Genomic DNA, 9,026 nt, shown 5'->3' on the forward strand with positions numbered 1-9,026 from the left:
AACAATTTTGGTTTGAGACATGTAATCACTTAAACTATATTTACTTTTAAAGCACGTTTCTTTATTGTCTTTTGATTATCATTGCCTCGGGTAACCGAGATGGTGACGTTCCTATACCTGAGTGGTCCTGGTAAGGCATTTGGAGTATGGAGGTGTCACACTGACCTTACCCTCATATCTATGCCTAGATTATAATATTATGAAAATAAAATTCTCTATCGTCCTCCATTCTTCAATTTAGTGTGCCTCCACCGATGCCGCTAAATTTGTGTTCAAGCCGTGGCTAGACTTGTCGTGAACCTCATAATTCACAATTTAAAATCCACTACTAACTATAACAATAACAAGGATAAGTAGGGGGTCGATCCCACAAGAAAGGTTAATGTTTAGTGTGTGTTTATGTAAATAGTTCTAAGGTAACCAATATGAGGGGTGTTTGTGGTTTACTATAAATCTAACAAAATAAAAAATTAAAAGATTGAAATAAATCAAATTATAAAAAAGGTCAAGGGTCTTACAATTTTCCACAAATGATATAAGTTTGATCATTGACACTTTTAGACTCTATTTACTCTTGAATACTTTGTTGTGAAAACATAATTTTCTACTTCTCTTTTTTTTTTTTAGTTATTCACTGCGAAAAACGCACATAAAAAACCCTTTTGGTGATGACAATTTAGTCCAAGCGTATCCAAATTCAATCATGCCATAGATTATAACTAGAGAAGCCAACAAAGATGAACAAATGCATACATGAGCGATTTTACACTTTAACTCATATGATTAATATTCTCCTACAATTCAACAATGATGAAAAACACACATTTGAGAACAATAGTTGCTATTAAAGTCTAGGCAAGTGAACAAAATATTCAAATTCCAAAACTAGCAATAGATTAGTGATAAGACAAACTAGGTGATCAAACTAGTAAGAACTATCACTAATCATAATAATGATTTGAGAATAGAAATCAATATTCAAGAGATAATAATATAGAGTAAAAAAATCTTACAAAATACTAATTCATTTACTTCAATTGATTGACGCAAGATGAGGAACTTAGTCTTCCATACAAAAGTAGTCACTAAAATAAACTAGAAATTGAAAATTAATTTGTGTTTCTAATGATTTAAAAGTAGAAGAAGTATATGGAAATTGATCGACAATATCTCTTTATAAAAATCTTCAAAGAACATCTCCATGAAACCTTATAAAGTATGAGTATCTGAAATAAAGGAGAAGCATAAGAGTTGTCGGAATCTAATGCAGAGCCGCTCCAAGCGGCTAGAAAATCAGGAGGTTTTGTTTTGCCGCTCCAAGCGGCTTTTTCCCGTGTTGCTTTCTCTTCTTTACTTGCTTGGGCCTTGACTTGGCTTCAATCCACAAGCATTTAACTTTTCTTAGGCTATTAATTGGCATGTGTTTAGTCTAAGACATTTATGTATAAATGTTCAAGTCACTTCCTAAACTCGAAACGCGATTATCGATCACGACACCTACACATTAAACCAAAATTGCGTAAAAACACATCCAAACAATGCAACTACTACCAAAATGAGTAAGTGAACTAAAATAACTATAAATAAAATATCGGGCCAAAAGTAACTAAGAACTGGGTTGGTAAAGACGATATAAAACCGTCACATCACGCCGCCACCGTCTTCACACTTGCCGCTATCGATAGTTGTTAAAACAGCCCTCTTTGCCATGTTGCTTTGGCAACTCTCACCGTCCTAAACCTTGACGCGTCTCGCCATGACCTTCTCCATGCCCGCCTCAGCTTCACCTCATCAACCAACCCCACTTCATGGGCTGGGTGGTATGACTCCGCCGACCACGTCTTGTACCGCCAACCATGACTGTCTCGGGATCGAAATGCCTAGACGGGTGCTTTGTATTCGGTTTAGTAAAATTGTTTTTATTTTATTTGTCTGTTGAATTTGCTTCGGCCCCCACCATTCCGATGTTTCAAGAGTTGTTACGGCCCTCGTGCACTATGATTTATTATGTTTAGTTTTTTTATAGTCGGTGTTTCAGGAGCTGCTACGACCCTCGTGCACCTTCGTTTTCGTGTTGTGTCTCACGAGTTGCTTTATTACGTATGGCTTTTTCAAAGACAAGATTACGACAAGCTCAAGGTACCCATCCGGTGAAAGCGTATACAAATATCAAGCTTGCTCATCTGCAACGACATCATCACCTAAATTTGCTCCAGTCAAAGCGTCCGTGAACTACTGTTTTGACTGAGGAGGTGTATTAAAGATATGAGCTAGAATAATATATTAGGTAGATATTAGTAAAGATAATATTATTAGTATGATAATATTATTATCTAGAATATTCTTGGATTATTCTGCAAGACAGTTTACTATATAATGTGACTGATTCATTAATAATAATTAAGTCATTCAGTTCATTATATCGTCTTATATAGTCGATTGCTCGTGTGTTGCAAAAGCTAGAGTATTAAAATAATTGATATATAAGCAGTGTCGTGGAACTCAATAACCATCCACCAGAAATGTAAGTATACAAATATTTAACTGATAATTTGATAGGTCGTAAATATATTGAGGGACACCACCTTGTTATCAGTTTGATTACACCCTATTATTAACTAAAAACCCGAATATATAACCCAAATTGACACAAGTGATTTCGTAATTAAACTTGAACATAGAAGTTGAAATATTTTAAACTTAAATCATCATAAAAGACATGGAAAACATCCATTTCAAATAACCCAAAATGACAAGAATAATGAACATTATTAGATAGAAAAACCAAGCTACTATTACACACTCGAACCTTCCTATAAATTTGAAATCGGTTAATCCCAAATTAACTTATAAAACCTAAAAGTTACAATCCAAGTAATAAAAAATATCATGATTGAATATTTTGACATATAAAACAACGGTTTTTCTAACTTGTGCCCTTAGGGCACAACCGACACACGTTAATAAGTCTGATAGGGAAAGATTTATATGGTAATCTCCTTAATTATGGTAAATTTGAGTTTATACTTGCATTTGTGATAGAATATCTTGCAAATCTTTCCATATTAAGCCTATTAATGCTTGCCTTTAGGACACACGTTAAAAAAACTGATAAAACAAAGTTATAACGTGTAAATTTGCCTGGATCAACACAATAAAGTCACCTTCCATGTCAGACTATGCAGTCTACTAATATTAGTCACATTAGAGAGATTTGAGATTTGCAAATTGACTATAAATAATAAAATAGGTAACCTACTAAAATTTCACAGGAGTAGTTGTGTCTTCTACAACATCGAGTAACCCAGGGGCCTCACAAGCGCTGTAATGGAGTATAAATCTACACAGCCTTACGTCTATGTCGAAAACTCAAAATAGTAGTTTGATTTACAATTGGAAAAAAATATAGAGAAAAAATATAACCAATATCATTAAATTCTTAGCGACAAATAATTACTAAGTAAATTTTTAGAATTTTTACTCATAGGTAGAATGTGATGTATAATAACATTGGGTTAATTGATAAAAATAATCCAACATATGACTGACCTACTCAAATTAACCCAAACTAATCATAAACCCATAATAAACTAACGTATTCATTTATTTAACTTAAAATTATCTCCCTCTTTTATTTACCTGTTGGCACCGGTGTCTCAAATTAATTGTAGGTAACCTTCCTTTCACTCTTTCACTCTATATAATCTTCATCTTCTACCTTTTTTTTTACTCTTCATCTTTATCTTCCCCAAATTGCTCCCTAGATTTGTTAACTTTTTTCTCTCTCCAAATTTCCTTATATAATGTCATCTTCATCTTCTTCATACTCAAGGAGCACAAATGTCGGAAAAGAGGTATTATGCAAACACCAAATACCCGCTGTTTTGAAGTTGGTGAAAAATGGTGTTAATTCGGGAAAATCGTTTTATGGTTGTTCGTTATGTCCAGTAAGTACATTCATTTTGATGTTTATTTTTCTGATTTGGTTATTATAGTTCAATAACTACATACTTTTTTGTTGTACCAGAAAGGGTGTGGGTTTTTTTATGTTGCAAGAGGATGGGATTCATGGAAAAAGAAGTGTTTTGAAGAGAAGATCAGTAAATTGAAGATGAAGAATTAAAAATTGAATGAAGATTTGGTGGAATTAAGGCGTGAAGTAAAGACACATTGTAGAGGAGAGAAGATAGCTATGAGGTGTTTAATATGTTCCTGGTTTTTTTTTTTTTTTTGCTTTGTGTGGACAGTGAAAAAGATGTAATAATCCCATTGATGTAAAGTTTATGTTATCAACTAATTGAATGCAATGTAGCAAATGCTTGATTTATATGAAAAATTGAAATACAATGATCAGTTGTTCCAAATTTGCCATTATGTACCATTTCAAATACTTCTTGGTTTTTCCAAATTTGCTATTGCATTACATTACATTATCAGTTTAACAACATTGAAAGATATAGCTAGCTAAGTTCTTCAAAACAAACATTCAAAGACACTAAGGCCTCTGAGGTGCCTACAATTCAAAATGGCTACAATGTTGGCTGGAATTTAAAATGGCTCTTAGTTCAAAATAAATAAAACATCTACAGCTACAATGACTCCTATCTTGGCTGTAGGGTTGTTGAAACTTTAGTGTTCTCTTGACTGCTAGCTCCAGGACCTGACAAAATGCTTCTTGGTCCCCTCTGACTGCCTGAGACATTTGTGAATGAATATCCTTGATCATCAATAAGGACACAAAGACCTTTGAGGTGCCTGCAAGTAAAAAAAGTAGCATCAATATTGCTATAAACCATAATTGTGGCATATGAAGTGGACACCAAGGCCTTGAGACATGAAATAATCTTACTCTTCCACCCCATCTGCTTCTTTTACCTCCTCTTGCACCTCCTCTGCTAGCCCCTCTTGCACCACCCCTACCTCCTCTTATTACCCTTCCACCCCTTTCTGTTTCGCTGGGTTGGACAGTTGCTTCATGATGAAGTTAGGAGGTTGAGGCATGTTCTTCTCTAGTTTCCACATTAACAAGCCTAGGTCTGCCTCTTCCTCTTTTTGGTGGTGGTGGAACAACTCTATCTTTTTTAGGACACTTTCTCTTGTTTGAGTTTTTGATTTACATATAGAGCATGTTATCGCTAGTCCATGTTTGGTCAATCTTCCACTCTTTTTGGTATCCTTATAGGGATCTCTTCTTCCTAGGCCTACCAAGTCCAATCTTGATAGGTGGAGGGATTATAGGCTGCTCTAATTTTGGCCAGTGTCTTTCTCCATGACATGGAGTAATTGTATGCACTAAGGTAAGCTCCCTCTTGTCCAAGGGGTGTACATAATCCTTGGCCAATGCATGGATTTCAAATATGGCAGCCACAACATGGGAGCAAGGGATTCCAGTAGCATCTCATTTCCTGCATGTATAAGCTATGTCCATTGAGGTGTACTTTTATTTCATATAATCCATCCTTTACCTGGAACTGATTTACATCAGATAGCAAAGGGGTGCAATATGCAGCCTTTTCTTTCTCCTTCTCTAGCCTTTCTTGAATATTAGGGCATACTATTGTTGTTGTTGTCTCCATTTTCATCCTTTTTTTCACCAATCTTTGCATCAACATAGTCCTGATATCCTCAAGCATGTATATCAAATGATTTGACCTAGCATTAATGATAAATGCATTGAAGATCTCAGCCATGGTGTTGACAATCACATCATTTGTTGTCCTTGTGCTAATGAAAGCTCTGCAAAACAGGGCAGGATTAGATGCTAGGAACGCATCTGCTGCTCTTGGATCCACCTCTCTCATTGCTGCTATAGCTTCATCAAAGTCAACCTGGTTATATGCTTTTGCACAGTTCCAAAATAGCAGCTTTATCTCCTCTCCCTTATACGATTTGTGCCAATTAGCTAAGATATGCCTGACACATATTCTGTGTTCCGTCCTAGGAAATTATTTTGCCACCATGGTTATGATGCTCTGGGCAAAAAATGGAAAAAAAAAAGATTATTAACTATTCAAGAACAACTTATATTATGACAAAAATGCGAATTCAAATGATATAACTATAGAGTATCCGATGTTCATCCGAAATGATGGTCCAACCATCACCATATACCTCTCTTAGTGCCTTCTTTAACTCTTTGAAGAACCACTCATAACTCTCATTGTTCTCTCCTTCCACAACTCCTCATGACAATGGGAACATCTGATCATTACCATCTCTTCCCGCTGCACTTATCAGTTTCCCACCAAGGAATGTCTTTAAGAAACAAGCATCTACACATAAAATCTTCCTACAGCCTTCTAGCCAACCTTGTTTCAGTACCGCAAAACAAACAAATAGTCTATGAAAAATTGGCACTGAACTTATTACATTGGGGGGGGGGTTGTTGTCAAGGTGAACACACTCCTAGGATACTCTTGCTCAAGAGATTTCAAATAACTTTCAAGTTTGTTGTAGTGGTCTCTCATTGACCCATGCAAAAGCTTATGAGTAGTGTACTTAACCTTGTTGGCAAAATCTTTCTTAATGATCACCTTATATGCCCTCATCACTGTGTCTATTATATCAGAAGCAGGCCAGTGAGGTCTTGCTTTGAAAACATCAAGTAATTGCTTGGCAACCAAGGTTTATTTCAATTGTGTATTGCTCTCCATGGTCCTTCGACAATTATGAGCACGTTTGACAGTCTTGACTACAAAACAAGCCAATTTGTTGTCCCAATTACCATATAATTTGAAAGGGCGGCCTTGTTTACACCTCACACCAAGTCTTCTACCTCTATTCTTATCACTAACCACAAATGTTATATTTCTACCCTGTGTTATGGCATATCTTGCCACACAATCCCTAACAAAATCTCTTGTAGGGAATCTTATTCAAACAGACCATTTAAACTCTGAAAAATATGTTTTTTCATTCACTTCTGGGACTGAAGATCTCCTCCTCTTACCAGGTATAGGGTCATCATCACTCTCACCAGGTGTATGTATTTCATCTCCACTCTTGTCATAACCAATTACATTTCCATCCTTATAAGCTTTTGTTTCAAATATAACCTTAGTTTCCTATCCAAACAATTATGTTGAAGAGGCTTGTAATTGCATTTGTTTTGAAATTTCAATGGCTTTTGCATTCCATTCCCTTACTTTCTGCCCTCCTTCTTTAGTCTCCTCATCCCCTGACAAGCTATATAACTCATATTGTTCTTCAATAAAGTTCTCTTCATCCAGATCCTCGGTTTGAATTTCAGCCTCATCCACTAACTCTACCTCATTATCTTCATTATCAGTTACATATTCCTCATCAAGATTATAACCAGGGTCCTCTGAATCTTCTCCATCACTTAAATCCTCCCAATTTGCATCATTAGTATTCAAGCTTGACAAACCTGCCTCTTCCTTATATTCCTCAAATAGGTCCGCGACTCTTATATCGTTAAAATCATAAGATGGTTCAACAGTGGTGTGATTGAGGTTATTTGGTGAGGTTCTTTGAACAGAGGTTTTGAGGTTACTTGGTCAAGTGTGCTAACTTGGCTCTTCTATTCAGTGGCTTTGAAAGAGGATGCTTTTAGGGTTTGTTTGATAGTGGTGTGATTGATAATGGTGTGAGAGATATTTTTGTTTCCTTTTGTGGTCTTTCTTTAATATTCAATTGGTTCATTGATTAGTTGTGGTCCCTTTTTGGGAGAGGATTCTTTTTGGTGACTTTTTAGTGTCTCATTTTCTTATAGGCAGGGGCGAACCCAATTGGTAGCAAGGGATAGCAGCCGCAACCCCAAAGAAAAAAAACTCAGTTTCGATTTTCATGTTCTGCTACCCCAATCTCAGTGTATTAATAAGTAAAACAAACACATAGAGAGAAAGCATACACCTGATGTGGTTCAGCGGTAAAGTAGCTGGTGCTCCTATTGTGTAGTTGGTGCTCCTATTGTGTAGTCAAGGGTTCAAACCTTCATAGATGCATGGCTTTCTTTTTAAATTTTCCCCTTTGTTTTTAATGTCCTCATTAAATGATTTTTTATATGAGTGAAAAATCTCAAATAAATTTCGTCAACCTCCCAACTTTACGAGTTTACGGTAACAATTCATAATTAGCTTCTCGCCATTTGATTTATTTGTTATTTATTGCAATTTTTCGGATTATTGATTCTGTCATATTTGTAAAGTAGGGACTTTATTTTCTATTTTATCTAATGATAATGTTTATTATAATGGTTAAATTTTTCTAAATCGTAAAGTATCAAAATTGTATCAAAAAATAATTAGCTTCTCGCCATTTGATTTATTTGTTATTTATTGCAATTTTTCGGATTATTGATTCCATCATATTTGTAAACTAGGGACTTTATTTTCTGTTTTATTTAATGATTATGTTTATTATAATGGTTAAACTTTTCTAAATTGTAAAGTATCAAAATTGTATTGAAAAATAAAATGAAGATAAGTTGTCGAATTATAATGTGAAAATTTTAAACCATAACCTAGCTATGGTTAAGCGTATTTTGTATCACGAAATTATATATAATTAAAATTATAGTTGAAAATTAAAATAAAGATAAGTTGTGAATAATAAATGAGAATTTTAAGTTACTATCGAGCGTTCGTTTGATTGACATTTTTTCGTGAGGTCCCGTTTTCATGAATAATTACACTCTTAATAGTTTCGCTACCCCATATTTAAAATCCTGGTTTCGCCCCTGCTTATAAGGAGTCAACTTCCTAGAACATTGAACAATTGTTGTTCCTTCACCCTCACCAAAGTTAATCAAATGCAATAAATGTGCCATATCAACAGCAAACACAATATAGCACTCTACTATTCTCTCTTTCACAGCCAGATTACACATTACCTGAGTACCACTATCATCAACCACCCTTTCCAATCCCACATCAGGATTCGTGAAGAAGATGGCATCTACATTCCTCTTGAATGTTCCACATTTCTCACACTCCTTCAATAAAATAAATCAACAAAATTCATCACACTCAATAGCAGTAGTCCTAAATAATCCAACCGTATAAACA

Source organism: Silene latifolia, chromosome 8 (genome assembly GCF_048544455.1).
Source record: "Silene latifolia isolate original U9 population chromosome 8, ASM4854445v1, whole genome shotgun sequence".
Taxonomy (NCBI): Eukaryota; Viridiplantae; Streptophyta; class Magnoliopsida; order Caryophyllales; family Caryophyllaceae; genus Silene; species Silene latifolia.